Genomic DNA, 14,060 nt, shown 5'->3' with positions numbered 1-14,060 from the left:
AGAAATTGCCATGGGAAAAAAAAAAAAAAAGAAATTGCCATGTTGTTTTCCAGAGCAGTTTACCACTTTATTCTTTGACAGAACTGTTTAAGGAAGCTGCCTCAGAACATCTCTGTTGCTGGGGCGGCTGGCTGGCTCAGTTGGTAGAGCATGCAACTTTTGATCTCAGGGTGGTGTGTTCAAGCCCTACTTTGGGCTAAGTATAGCTTACTTAAAAAACAAAACAAAACAAACAAAAAATCCCTGTCTACCAAATCTGCCAAGTGAAAATTATTTCTTCCTCAGAGAACAGGTTCTCAGGTTACCTCAGGGGCCAAGGATGGGCCGGAATGCAACTATCTCCTTGGTTAGCAGCCTCTCCCCTAAAGAACCGGCGCGTCCTCAGGATGCCGCAGCAGTTTCCCTTGGATCTGCAGCAGGTCCAGGAACATACCCTGCCTGCCCCCCCCAGGCCACCGTATGGCTCAGTATCTCTGTCTGCCTCGCTCCCCACTCAGTTTCTGCTACGTGGCTCTGCACAAGTCCCATGGCATCATGTACAGTAACACGAGCCCACACTGTTAGACTTGTAGGCACTGTTCTTTCTGACTGCTATGCATAAATCAATTCATTAAGCCTTCACAAGCCCCTACTATTATTATTTTTAAGATTTATGTATTTATTTGAGGGGGGTAGGGGCAGAAGAAGAGAGAGAATCCCCAGCAGACTCCCCACTGAGTGTGGAGCCTGACACGGGGCTCAGTCTCACATCCTTGAGATCATGACCTGAGCCCAAATCAGAAGTCTGATGCTTAACTGACTGAGCCACCCTGGCGCCCCCCCCTACTATTATTATTTATACCCTCATTTTACAGATGAGGACAATGAGAGGTTCCACGAGGCAGCTCCCTTTCCCAAGACTGCATAACTATAAAGTAGTTAAGAGTTAGATAGGAACTCTGGTCGACCTCATTCCGAAGCCCAGCAGTATGGCATATTGGCCAGAGAGTGGAGTCTGGAGCTAATTCACCTGGGTTCAATTCCATGTTCAAATTCATCTAGCATTCATGGCAAGCCTCTGAAAAGAGGGCCATTATAACATCTGTTTTACAAGTGAAGAGATGGCACAGAGGCTTTACATAGCAGGAGAGGGGCAGAGCTGGGATTGCCATCCAGGAAGTTCGGCTCCAGAGACAGAGCAACCAACCTCTATGTTTTCCTGCCTCTCAACAATCCTCATTATTCATGTTATTATTTGGCTTGCTGCCCTGGCTCTTGGTGTCTTTGGGGTTTTACACTGCTCTGACATTTGCATCCTTGCTTGTGTTTCACTTTCCAACTCTGAATATGTTGTGCACTCAGCCCCCAGGATAGGATAACCTTAGTGGGCAGCCCTGTTGGCCATATCACTGGCCTCTTACCAGCCCTTGAGAACTTCCTCTAGCTCAGGCAAGGATTCTAATACAGCAGGTGAAGTCAGGAAGGTAAGTTATCTGCAGGGTGACCCAGGCCTAAGAAATCTCCTCCAGCAACTTACCTCAAGAGGATAAGGACTTGAGATCATCTCAAAGGATTATTTGTTTCCCTAAACAATTTTTGAGCTCTTTCAGATGAGAGACAATCATTCAACCCACTGTCAGGGCTTAGTACTGTACCTGACACATATTAGGTGCTTAACAGATTTTGATTGAATGATGAGTGAATGAATGAATAAAGAGACCCAGATTCTCTTAGTTTAGCTCTGTGCTGTTCCATGGGGTAGCATGTGACTATTTAAATTTTGATTAAAGAAAATTTGAAATTCAGTTTTTCATTTGCATCACCACATTTCAAGTACACAATAACCACACGTGGCTAGTGGTTATCATATTGGGAAGAGCGGATATAGCACATTTCCATCATCATAGAAAGTTCTATGAGACAATACTGGGTTAGATGATGAGGTGAGAGAAGGAAAAATGGTGCATAGGGAAAACATTTATCACAGGCTGATGGCTTTACCTTGCTTTCAGCACTTCTAAAACAGCCTAGATCAGTCCTTTCTCATTAGATTATGTTGCATACTGCCCACTCACAGGTCTAGGAGTCACTTCAGAAATCTGTTATTGAGAAACATATCTCTGATCATATCCATGACCCAAATTTCCGAGAAAATGAAGACCAGAGATTGAAGGAGGAACTAAAGCCACAGTGTTCTTTGTGTCATAGGCCACAAGAAACTAACCCATCCGGGGTGCTTTGTGCCCATTATTTCATCTGGTCCTCCTAGCAGCCCTGTAGGACACAGAAGGGCAGTGAAGGTAAGTGGCTGAAAGTCATGTACTTGTGAAATGGTGGCAGTAAGTCCCCACACTCAAAACATCAGTAGATTGACAAATGTGTTCCAACTAAGAGCAGTAGAAAGCAGAAAAAATGGATAAAATATGCCTCAAGAAGCTTATAACTCAGTGAAGGGAAAACAAGAGAAACACATAGTAACTATATAACTGTACATACACACACATGTATTTATATATTATATATATACATGTATACACTAATATGTATATATTATTACATTATATATGTGTATAGACACACCACACACACACACTAGCATAATAACTAACATTTGTTTGGTATATTAGAGCTTACAGGTACTTTTCCTCAGCAAATCACTGTGATGAATGTCAAATGAATGGAATGTTGATACAGAAAGCAAGCGTTCTAGGAATTCAGAGCAGGGTGAGATCACTGCACGATGGGGTGAGGGGGGGAAAGTTTTGGTTGAGGCACAGAACTAGCAAGAATGCTGGGCATTCCCCCAAACCCGAATACAACTTCTGGCGTCCGTATTACAAACTTGCCAGATTCTCCATTGCTTCTAGTTTTTAATGAGATGATTATAAATTCGTTTTACTTTCTAGAGGATAAAATGTTGACTGAGAACTTAGTGGTCTGTGTTTTCTCTCTGATCCTCCATCCAAATGATCAACATATTAAAAACAACAACAACAAACCTCCCACACATTTCTTGTGATTCTAGACACATAGAGTAACTTCAACACTCTAGATGTTAAAAGATTTGAGTTGCCTTTACTTAATTACCCTGTGATGAGCATCCTGTGGTATAGCTCCAATGCCTACTCAACACTCAGGGTTATGTAATGTCAATTCTGCCCATAATTCCTGCCGTGTAGAATGTAAAACTCCTGCCCTGCATTCTGACTGGGCTTGCCTCGGTTCTCCTTATATAATCATGGCCACCTTCCTGCTGGTAGTGATTTAGAAATGTCTTTCTAAGGTTCTGTGCACTTTGCCTCAGCTCCTTTAATTTTTTCTAAAGCTTCTTTCTTTCTTCCTTTGGATTTCTTTGGTTTCAAGCCACAGAAACTCATTATGGGTAACTTAAACAGAAAAGTTGAGTATTGGGAAGATACTGGATAGCTCACAGAATCAAAGGAAGGCTAGAGAACCAGGCTTAGGGGGCACGGCAATGAATGCAGCTCCAGGGGATTCAGTGGCAGGAATCAACTCTTGCCCTTGCCACCTGCTGAAACGAATGAGTAACAGTTAGATTTTTCCATCTCTCCCATTCATGTTCATCATCCCAAGCCCCAGCAGAGAGAGTCTGGTTAGCCTAGTTTAGGCAGGAGCTAGGGAAAGAAAGGACACCTTATCTGACAGTCATTACCACCGACCGCAAAGGTAATTCCCCAATGAATCCAGTGACTGTTGTCAGAGGAGGAGAGGGTGTGTGTCAAACCCCAGTGCTCGCTTCGGCAGCACATGTACCAAAATTGGATGATCAAACCCCAGAACACATCCACCATACCCCATTTTCTCTTCCTAACCTCCATTTCCAATTATCCATAATAAGAGTGACCAATATATCTTCCAAGGTTATAGAAAAGATGTTTTTTAAAAATCCATTTGGGGGTGCCTGGGTGGCTCAGTCGTTAGGCGTCTGCCTTCAGCTCAGGTCATGATCCCAGGGTCCTGAGATCGAGCCCCGCATCAGGTGCCCTGCTCAGCGGGAAGCCTGCTTTTCCCTCTCCCACTCCCCCTGCTTGTGTTCCCTCTCTCGCTGTGTCTCTCTCTGTCAAATAAATAAATAAAATCTTTAAAAAAATAAAAATAAAAATAAAAATCTATTTGTATTGGAATTTTTCCCAAAAGGTATTAATGGTTGGAGAAGTTTGGCCTTGCCCCTCAGGAGTTGGGTAGGAGGATTAAAGAAGCTAATGTATGCAAAATGCCTATTACAGTGCCTAGCACGTAGCAAGGTCCATTAAATGTCATTGCCATCCCAACTCTTCCCCAGTGGTTTGCAGGAGCCCGCTCATACCAGCTCACAAGAGCCAATCATTATATTTTGGGGGTTTTTGTGAGCCAATTGACATTACATTGGTAGCTTGAAGTTGACCTTGATGGGAATATTTACGCCATGGAAATTGGAAATATTGCAAATGAGGACTTGCCCCCTACCTTACCCCAAGGTAGTTGTTAATCATTTACCTGTACACCACTGCGTCCACTTCTTTCATCACAAAATGTGAGTAGAACCATGAAGGATTGAATGTCAGTTAGGTTTAGACTCAACTCTGAGTAAAAACAACAATAACAACAGTAGTTTACTACATATAAGTTCATTCTCTAGATTTGGGTAGGTAGTCTGGGCTTGGCTAGCAGCTCTAGTTTGTTGGCTCCCCATCCTCAAAACATGGCTTTTACTTGATGATCTAAGATGGCTGTTGTAGGGACCAAGGGCCGGCCGCCCCAAGATAGACAAGTTTGTCATGAACTTTATTTTGAGTTAAAAGCAATCAAAATGCAGCCGATTAGGAGAAGCTCTTCACCTCTCCCTCTTGGCCTGATTGTACAGAGAGCGCTCTTTTGTCCCAAAGAGAGCTATTTACAGAGATTCCTCTTTACCTAAGAAACTTATCTGCAAAATAGGGAGACCTTTGTTTTCTAAATACCTCCTTTCACCTTCCTGCTAATGGTTTTTCACTCCTTTGTATCCTCAGACACTACTACTCTCCCAAGCTCATGTAAGTGCCATGTTGCCTCATTGTCTTTGGAATTTCATACGCTATCAAATTTGATTTTCTCCTGTTAATCTTTCTCATGTCAATTTGATTCTTAGTCCAGCTAGAAGGACCTTGCAAGACAGAGGAAATTCTTCCTCCTTAACACTGCTCAAGCTCCAAATTACAGCCAGTAGGGAAGAGAAAGGCAAAGAAACACACTCTCCTTTCTACTAAGGCCATTGACAGAAGTAATGCACAACATTTCTGCTTATATGAAATAGGTTGAGGTGATGTCACTTAACCATATCTAGCTGCAAGGGAGGCCTGAGCATGTTTATTTGCTCCAGGCAGCCATGTGCCCAGCTGGAAACTGGGAAGAAGGAGCAAGTGGATACTGGGAGGCAGTTGGCCATCCCTCCTGTCACTAGCTAGAATGCAGGACTTGACCTTCACTGACCACTGGCTTATACTCACCAACCTTTGTCCCACATTTTTCCTTGAGCTCTTCTTTCCAGCTTATCTCTCTTTCTTTTTAAAAAAGATTTATTTATTTTGAGAGAGAGAGAGAGAGTGCACACGCAAGCAGGGGAAGGGGCAGAGGGAGAAGGAGAAAGAAAAACCCAAGTAGCAAGGAGCCCGATGTGGGACTTGATCTCATGACCCTGAGATCATGACCCAAGCTAAAACCAGGAGTGGGGTGCTCAACCAACTGCGCCACCCAAGCGCCCCTCCAGCTTATCTCTTAACTCGGGCAAATGGAAAGCAAAACCAGCCCTCGAGCAATAGCAACTGCCCTGACAGGACCTCCTGCTGGCCCAGACCACCCAGACCAGTTTGAACCTAACCCCCAACTCACACCCCCACAGATGGATGATGGAATGACCTCTAGAATGACCTGCGATTACCTTTACCTCATTATAATACTAAAACCTCCACCCAAGGAGGAGCCTCAGTCTCATTTACATAACATACAATGTAGGCATAGGCATGTTTCCTTAAGGCTCGGGCATGGCCTTATGCCCGCTTCTACACTTGATGACAAGGCTTCCCTATCTAAATATTCATTCCAACCCTAAATAAAAGGAACTCGTCGCCCTTGCTCAGGGAGTCATATCTTTGGAAGCTGTTCCCCATGATCTCCTTATTTGCTGCAAATGAAGTTTTCTTTGTGGGACAACCTGGTGCAGCTTCTGATTCACCGAGGAGTGAACTCACGTGGGTTCCAGTTACAGTCTCAGGAAAGTATAGATGACAGGGGAAAGTCCTGCTGGTGTGATAGGAATGTGTGTGGTTTGTGGAACTCTGAAGGAGTTGGCTGGAATAGAAAATTAGAAATACTGAAAATGAGATTAAATAAACAAGATGGAAGCCAGATCTCAGTGAGGGTCCAGGAAAACAGACAAAAGGATCTTTATCTGATACCATTAGAAACAGGAGGCATTGAACTTTTGGGTAGGGGAGCTGTACAATCGGAGGCATTTAAAACATTTTAATCTGGCACTTACATGCTAGACGTGTAGAAGAAGGGTGGAAAAACAGGAAGCATCAGGCAGGGTGGAGGGGAGACTGATTTCACAATCCAGCTGTGAGGTAGGAGTCCATCTGAGAGGCATTTGCTAGACAATGTGTTCAAATTGATGTCTGGCCTGATAGGGAGTTTCAGGCTGGGGTGGCCAAGACACAGCATTGACAGGGTAAACAGAGCAAATCTGCCTTGATAGGTATTTTGATTGGGTCACTTAGAAGCAGAACCGGGCCCAGGACTTCTGTTCAAGGGATTGATTAAGGGAGGAGAAGGAGAGTGAGGGAAACGGGATGGCAAAGGGGAAGAGGCTGAGGCTCTTGGCACAGATGGCACAAGAGTGGGATCCAGCTGGAGGCAAGGGGGCTGGAGTTTTGTAGCCCCACATCGGGCAGTCATTGACCCAGGTCTGCCCCAAGTATGTGTAAGGGGGGAAAGTTTGGCTCCCCTTTGGTCCAGGGCAATTCATCAGAAAAGGGGACACCCTGGGCGCCTGGGTGGCTCAGTTGGTTAAGCGGCTGCCTTCGGCTCAGGTCATGATCCTGGAGTCCCGGGATTGAGTCCTGCATCGGGCTCCCTGCTCAGCGGGGGGTCTGCTTCTCCCTCTGACCCTCTTCCCTCTCATGCTCTCTGTCTCTCATTCTCTCTCTCAAATAAATAAATAAAACCTTTAAAAAAAAAAAAAAGAAAAGGGGACATCTATGTGTGGTTATTAGACCACGTGCTTGTGAGTCATGAGTGAACCAGCTGCTAAAAAGGATCTGCGTGAGGCCCAGACAGCATCTGTTTCAGTGGGTCCATTTTTGGTGTGTTGGATTTGAGGTGGCGAAGAAGTAAGGTACTGGTATATGACCAGTGGGAAATGGGAGCTACGAGATAGGAGTTCATGTAGAATAGAGCTAGCTATGCAGAGACTGGAGTGAGGGACTCTGGCACACAGATGATAGTTTCAGCAAGAAAGAATGAGCTCTTTGAGGGCCATGGAGAGAGAGAGGGGAGTAAGCCTTTATAAAGTAAGTTGGTTCTACCCTAGAGGGAAGGTAGGTGGGAGAAGAGGAATTAATGAATAGAACAAAGCAGAGATCAGTAGAAAGGTATGTTAGTGTGGTAGTTGAACTTCTATTATCACTGGAAGTCAAGGGAAGAAGACATTGAAGAAGAATGAGCATGGAGAAAAAGTTGAGGTGTTTTGTTTTTATTTTTTGTTAGTTCAGTTGTTGGTGAGGGAACAACTTCACAGCAGAACTGGCTTAGAAACCACGTGGTGAGAGCTAGTAATGCTTTCCATACTTAATGCCATTCCATTCTGGTTCTTAACTCCGCTAGGGCACTTCCTGCTTCAGTTGATATGTGCTCATTCTTGCTTGTCCTAAGATTACTCTATGTTCTGGTTACCTAATGTTGCCTAACAGATTACCCCAAGACTTAGCAGCACGAGACACCCTTTGTTATGTTCATGGGTTCTGTGGGTTAGGAATTTGGATAGAGCACAGCTTGTCTCTGTTCCATGATGTCTGGGGGTGCCGCTGGAAGACTCAAAAGCAGGGACCCAGAATCATCTGCAGGATTCTTCACTCACATATCTGACAGTCGATGCTGGCTATTGACTGAGGGCCTCAGTTTCTCTCCTGGTGGTCTAGATTGGGTTTTTCCTTCATGGTGGCTGGGTTACTGAAAGAAAGAAGCAGGCATGAACTGTATTCTTTTTATGACCTCACCTTTTTTAATGATCTACATTGTTCTTCCTGTACCCCATTGGTCAGTGGAGTCACAGCCCTAGCCAGACTCAAGGGGAGGGAACATGACCTTACCCTGGGGTCTGTAAAATGACAAAAGAGCAGGGAGGGGAGGGGCACTCATCTTTGGAAAATGCCATCTGCTATACTCTGCAAAGCTCTCCATTTACTTCTTATGACTGGCCCCTTTATTCAACAACCGTCAATAATAATAGCAATGGAAGGAACTACCTGAGGCTTAGAGAGGTAAGTGTGCCAGCCCAGAGGACTCAGCAAGAGCTCTGCTGTCACATGGACCCAGGGCTTCTGGGTTGATGCTACTTTTATTAAGAACTGGATGACTCCAAAGAGCAAATAAAACTTGTGGAGACTGGGACTGTTTCTTCAGTGCCCCTGCTTCCTCCATCCTCACAACTGCTCAGGGTCAACAACAGAGATCTCTCAGCCACTTACCGATTGGTTCTGCATTTGATAAACCCATTTAACATGATGATTTAATATAATTTTGTATCTCTTTGGAGAGCAGTCAAGGGCTAGGACAGGGACCCTAATGCTGCATTCAACTTCCTGGCTGGAAGGCCAGGATGAAGTTGCTTTTCATCCCTCTGTGCTAGCAGGAAGTAAGGCAGCACCCATGAGGGGAGTGCGAGGTGAGAGGGAGATGCCAAAAGGAGCGTTCAGGTGGAGCAATTAGATGGTGATCTCAGGTAACTGCGTAAGGAGAGCAGAGCGGGGCCGCTGGAAGGGAAGCAGCTGAGGCAGTTCCTGTGGGTCCAGCTCAGAGAGGGGAGGGGAGCCAATTTCCGCCCCCGTCCCCAACTCACATCCCAGCCCTAAACATGCTTCACAGCCTCAGGGGGAAACTCTGGCAAAGGATCCAGTGGGGGTGGCGGGGGTGCTTATCATGATCAGGAGTGGGTGGGATCAGATCTTAGAACTTACATCAGGTCTCAATTTTCCAGACCTTGCCTGTGCCCTGCCACCCTTTCCGCCCGTAAACCCATCTTTGACTTTATCTCTTTAGAAATGTCTTCGGGCTAGCAGTTTCTTTCTCAGAGATTGCAGATCAGGAAGGACCTTCGGAAACCACAGTTTCTACTTCCACTGTAGGGGCAGAAAGCATGGGGCAGCCCAACCCCTCGATGCCTGGGAAGTAACAGAGGACCAAAGCTGGCTCTGTGTTGTAGGACTACCGCCCTTACCAGGTCCCTGGTGTCCTGCACCCGCTCTGCAGAGCCCACACAGGGGGTCTTTATGCCTCTGGTTTCTCCCCATCCTGCTTGCCTCTGCTAAAAGGTGTGTTTTCCCTACTCAAGCCCCCTGAAAGTAGCTCCCTGTCACTTCTCATCTGACCCCCAACTCCTTGGCCTCACCTTCATGGACCTTGGTGGACTGGCTTCAGCTCTATCATTTGTGAGTCACCCTTGCTGCTTTGTTCCAGCCCCACCAATGTGCTTATTGCTCTCTCCCACATAGGAATTACTCACTGCTTATGTCACCAATCCCTCTGGAATGTGCTCTCTCCTCCATGACACCCATTGTCTCTGCATCATTTATTATTTTGTGTAAACTAACAATGTTGTTTTTCCCCCTCTGATAATTTAAACAATACATGTTTGTTGTAAAAAAATCTGTAAAATGGAGGCACCTGGGTGGCTCAGTCATTAAGCGTCTGCCTTTGGCTCAGGTCATGATCCCAGGGTCCTGGGATCGAGCCCCGTATCGGGCTCCCTGCTCAGCGGGAAGCCTGCCCCACTCCCTCTGCTTGTGTTCCCTCTCTTGCTGTCTGTCTCTCTGTCAAATAAATAAATAAAATCTAAAAAAAAAAAAAAGAAAGAAAGAAAATCTGTAAAATGAAAAATGTATACAAAAGAAAATTGAAAGTACCCAACATTCTGCAACCTGATTTTAACTAACAGTACCATTTTGGTGGGCTTCCTTCTAGTATTCTCCTCACCAGAACTCCTTCCTGCCTCAGGCCTTCGTGCATGCTTATTATTCCTTCTACCTAAAAGTCACTCTCTCTCTCCTTTTCCCCTCTTCCTGCTCCCCCTCTTCTTCTCTTCCCTCTTCATTCTGTGAGTAAATCCACCATGTGTATAATCATAAAGATCATTCTTGCAGAGAAATCTTTCCTTTACCCCCAAGTTATGTCTCTCTATTATACACTCACAGTACCCAGTACTTTTCCTTGTAGCCCTTACCACAACTAGAAATAAACCATCATTTTTGTCTTCATTTGTTTAATGTCTGTCTAAGCTACTTGACTTGACGTTAAGGTCCATGATTTGCTTGTTTATTCTGTGGACACCAGCATCCACCAGTGCTCCGTACACAGAAAACATACAACACATTGCACCAAGACAATAACCATGTATCTGTCCTCTTGGCACTTTAAAATAATCAATTTAAACAAATATAATGAATCAATCACCATATGAGACCTGGTTCCAGGTACAGGATACCTGGTTCTTGCCCCAAGGAGTCCTCAGTCTTTTGAGGGAGACAGACAAGTAAGTGGAGGATTCTGATAGGTCCTTGATGATCAGTTAGAAGTATATATGATCAATAGTGTTAAGTAAAGCATAGGGGAAGGGTCCCCAAACTAGCCTTGAGGGAGATGATGCTATGGCTTTAATTTGTCCTCGTTAATGCATTTACTTCATAGAATCCTAGGATAGTAGAATTGGATGGAACTGCAAGATCAATAGTCCCCAACTCTTTCTGCAACGTGAGGAAACTAAGGCAGTGAAGGGCAATAAAGTGACTTGGTCAAAGCCACTGGGTAATTCATTGGTGGCAGATCTGTGATTAGAGCCTCAATCTTGAGACTCCCAGCCCAGTCCTCTTTCTACCTATATCTTAGGGGCCTTTGGAATCTGCCCCCCTGCTCTTTCTATTCTGTTAATCCCCAAGTCCTGATGATTTGACCTTGTACAGGGTTGTCCAGTCTGTCTGCTTTTCCTCCGCTCCCCTCCACCATGTTTCCAGCCTCCGTTGCCTCCAGGTTGGGTGCCTACACTCACCGCCGACCTCATCTCTCTGCTTCTAGTCTTGTCCTGCTCAGATTCCTTCTCTACTTTGCAGCCAGAGTGAACCTCCACAGGCCTAAGTGTGAGCATGTATATCCCCAGCTTAAAGCCTCATTGAGGGGCACAGCCAGTTAAGCATCAGACTCTTGGTTTTGGCTCAAGTCCTGATCTCATGAGTCAGGAGATTGAGCCGCATGTTGGGCTCGGCCAGCGTGGAGTCTGCTTCAGATTCTATCTCCTTCTCTCCCTCCTGCTCATGCTCTCTCTCTCAAATAACTAAATAAATCTTAAAAAAAAAAAAGCCTCATTGAGCTTTTAGTTCAAAATTCCCAGTATGGTATATTAGCTTAGGCTACCATAACAAAATACCACGGACTGGGTGGCTTAAACAACAGAGATGTATTTCTCACAGTTCTGAAGGCTGGAAGTCCAAGATCAAGGTGCCAGCAAGTAGGTTTAATTCTGAGGCTTCTTTTCTTTCCCCACATCAGGCAGTAACATGCCAAGGTTGTAATAAGGTTTGAGAAAGGCATATGTCACACAATGGCATGAACACCCAATTGTCACTCTTATGAACCACAAATGGATCAGAGGCCTCTGCTTTTGACTTGCAGGTGGCCACCATCCCCCTTGTGCTCATATGGCCTTTTCTCTGTGTGCTCATGAGAAGACAGAGCTCCCTTGTATCTCCTCCACCTTTTATAAGGATACAAACCCCATCAAATTAGGGGCCCATTCTTCGGATCTCATTTAACCTTAATTACCTACAAAAGACCCTATCTCCAAATACAGTTACATTGGAGTTTAGGGCTTCAACAGATGAATCTTGGGGGCACACAATCCCATTCATAGCACATGGTCTACCAAGCTTTTCTTTCTTTCTTCCTTCCTTCCTTCCTTTCTTTCTTTCCTTTCTTTCTTTTTTTTATTAAAGATTTTATTTATTTATTTGACAGAGAGAGAGAGAGCACAAGCAGGGGAAGTGACAGGCAGAGGCAGAGGGAGAAGCAGGTTCCCCGCTGAGCAAGGAGCCCGATGTAGGGTTCGATCCCAGGACCCCGGGATCATGACCTGAGCCAAAGGCAGTCACTTAACCAACTGAGCCACCCAGACACCCGTACCAAGCCTTTCTTAACCTAGCCTACTTTATGAGCTTCATCTAAGCCCCACTACCCTCTCTGACTCCATGCTTCTGTATCTCGAATCTCTCTTGGTTCCTTGAACTTCCTCTGTTCTCTGCAGCTCTGATCCCTCCATCACCTTCCCTCTTTCTCTACCTGTCTTACTCTTATTTCTAGTCTTTGTAAGGAAAGATCTACCTAGCCTTGGAGCAAATGGATATGGTTTTGCCTGCTTTGGCTCTGAGTCTCCCAAGACATCACAGTACCTGTCTTGGATCTCTTTGAGAGCTGCTTGCTTTTTTGAGAACTGAGAGGACCGATTACAAAGTAGAGTGTACAGCCCCCACTCGAGCCAGAGACTCGAACTCAGTCCTGCTTTATTGGTTTTCCCCTTTTGGACCTACATCTTGTCCTTTCAATTTCTGCTTGGAGAGACAGCTGAACTGATTTCTGGGTGGACATGGCTCTCACTTGTCTAGTAAGCAGTAAACTCAGCTTCCCTCCTCTGCCAGCTCAGATGTCTTTGTATTTTGGTTACTTTCAAGTCTCAGTTTAAATATCAGTTTCCAAGGGAGCCTTCCCTGATACCCCATCCTGTGTTTAGTCCTCTGGCTCTCCAGCAGCCTGTGCTCCCCCTTTAGTAAGAGTCACTACTTCATTCCTGTATGTTTCATGTCTGTCCTTCTGAGCTCTCTTGGGCAGGATGCCTCTCTGCTTGGTTGCAGTATCCCCAGGTGAGTGCAGAGCCTGGCTCCTAGTAGGCTATCAGAAACTGTTAGCTTTTTTAGTAGATGCCCCATAAATATTCATTGGCTTGAGTTGTTCTCAAATAGTTTCTCAGATAGTCGTATATGCATTTTGTTGTCTAAATTGGACTGAATTTTTTTTTGAAGATTTTTAAAATTTATTTGACAGAGAGAGAGAGAGAGAGCACGCGCACAAGCAGGCAGAGGGAGAGGGAGGCAGAGAGAGAGAGGCAGAAGCAGGTTCCCTGATGAGCAGAGAGCCCGATGTGGGACTTGATCCCAGGACCTTGGGATCAGGACCTGAGCTGAAGGCAGACGCTTAACGACTGAGCCACCCAGGTGCCCCTTCATAAATGATTCTTAACTGATTTCCCACAGTAACTTTCCCAAAAGGCAGCATATTCTAAGAAAGGATCAAATTCAAAAGAGTATGTATGTGGCAGGACAATTTATCGTGAATTTCTTCTAACAATCTATTAAAGATAAAAAAAGAATGAAGATATTCTCCTCTCCCTCCTCTGCATAGCCAGGACTTTGTTTCCTTGAAGTTGTGGGTTTCCTGACCCCTTGAGGAGTTTGGCTTTCTTTAGTGTGTTTTATTATTTATTTATTTATTTACTTGATTTTTAAATTATTTTATTTTACTTGTGTTTTTTTCATCATGGTAAGTGTACTCTTAAATCCCCATCAACTATTTCACCCAGCCTCCCACTCACCTCCCTTCTGGGAACCATCAATTTGTTCTCTATAATTAAGAGTCTGTTTTTTGGTTTGTCGCTCTCTCTTTCTCTTTTTTCTTCCTTTGCTTGTTTGTTTTGTTTCTTACATTCCACATATGAGTGAGATTATATGGTATTTGTATTTTTCAGACTGACTTATTTCACTTAGCATAATACTCTAGCTCTATCCATG

At 44.8% G+C, this 14,060-nt stretch overlaps 1 non-coding gene across 1 annotated transcript; it reads right to left on the bottom strand.

Moving 5' to 3' along the window:
• Nucleotides 1-11,766: 11,766 nt before the first annotated feature.
• Nucleotides 11,767-11,869, bottom strand: LOC123325647. Its single transcript, XR_006540577.1, has one exon. It is a non-coding gene; the product is annotated as a small nucleolar RNA U13 (small nucleolar RNA).
• Nucleotides 11,870-14,060: the final 2,191 nt, after the last annotated feature.

The sequence above is a fragment of the Neomonachus schauinslandi genome, chromosome 8 (genome assembly GCF_002201575.2).
Source record: "Neomonachus schauinslandi chromosome 8, ASM220157v2, whole genome shotgun sequence".
In the NCBI taxonomy this organism is placed as follows: Eukaryota; Metazoa; Chordata; class Mammalia; order Carnivora; family Phocidae; genus Neomonachus; species Neomonachus schauinslandi.
This window is presented reverse-complemented; position numbering and strand designations above follow the sequence as displayed.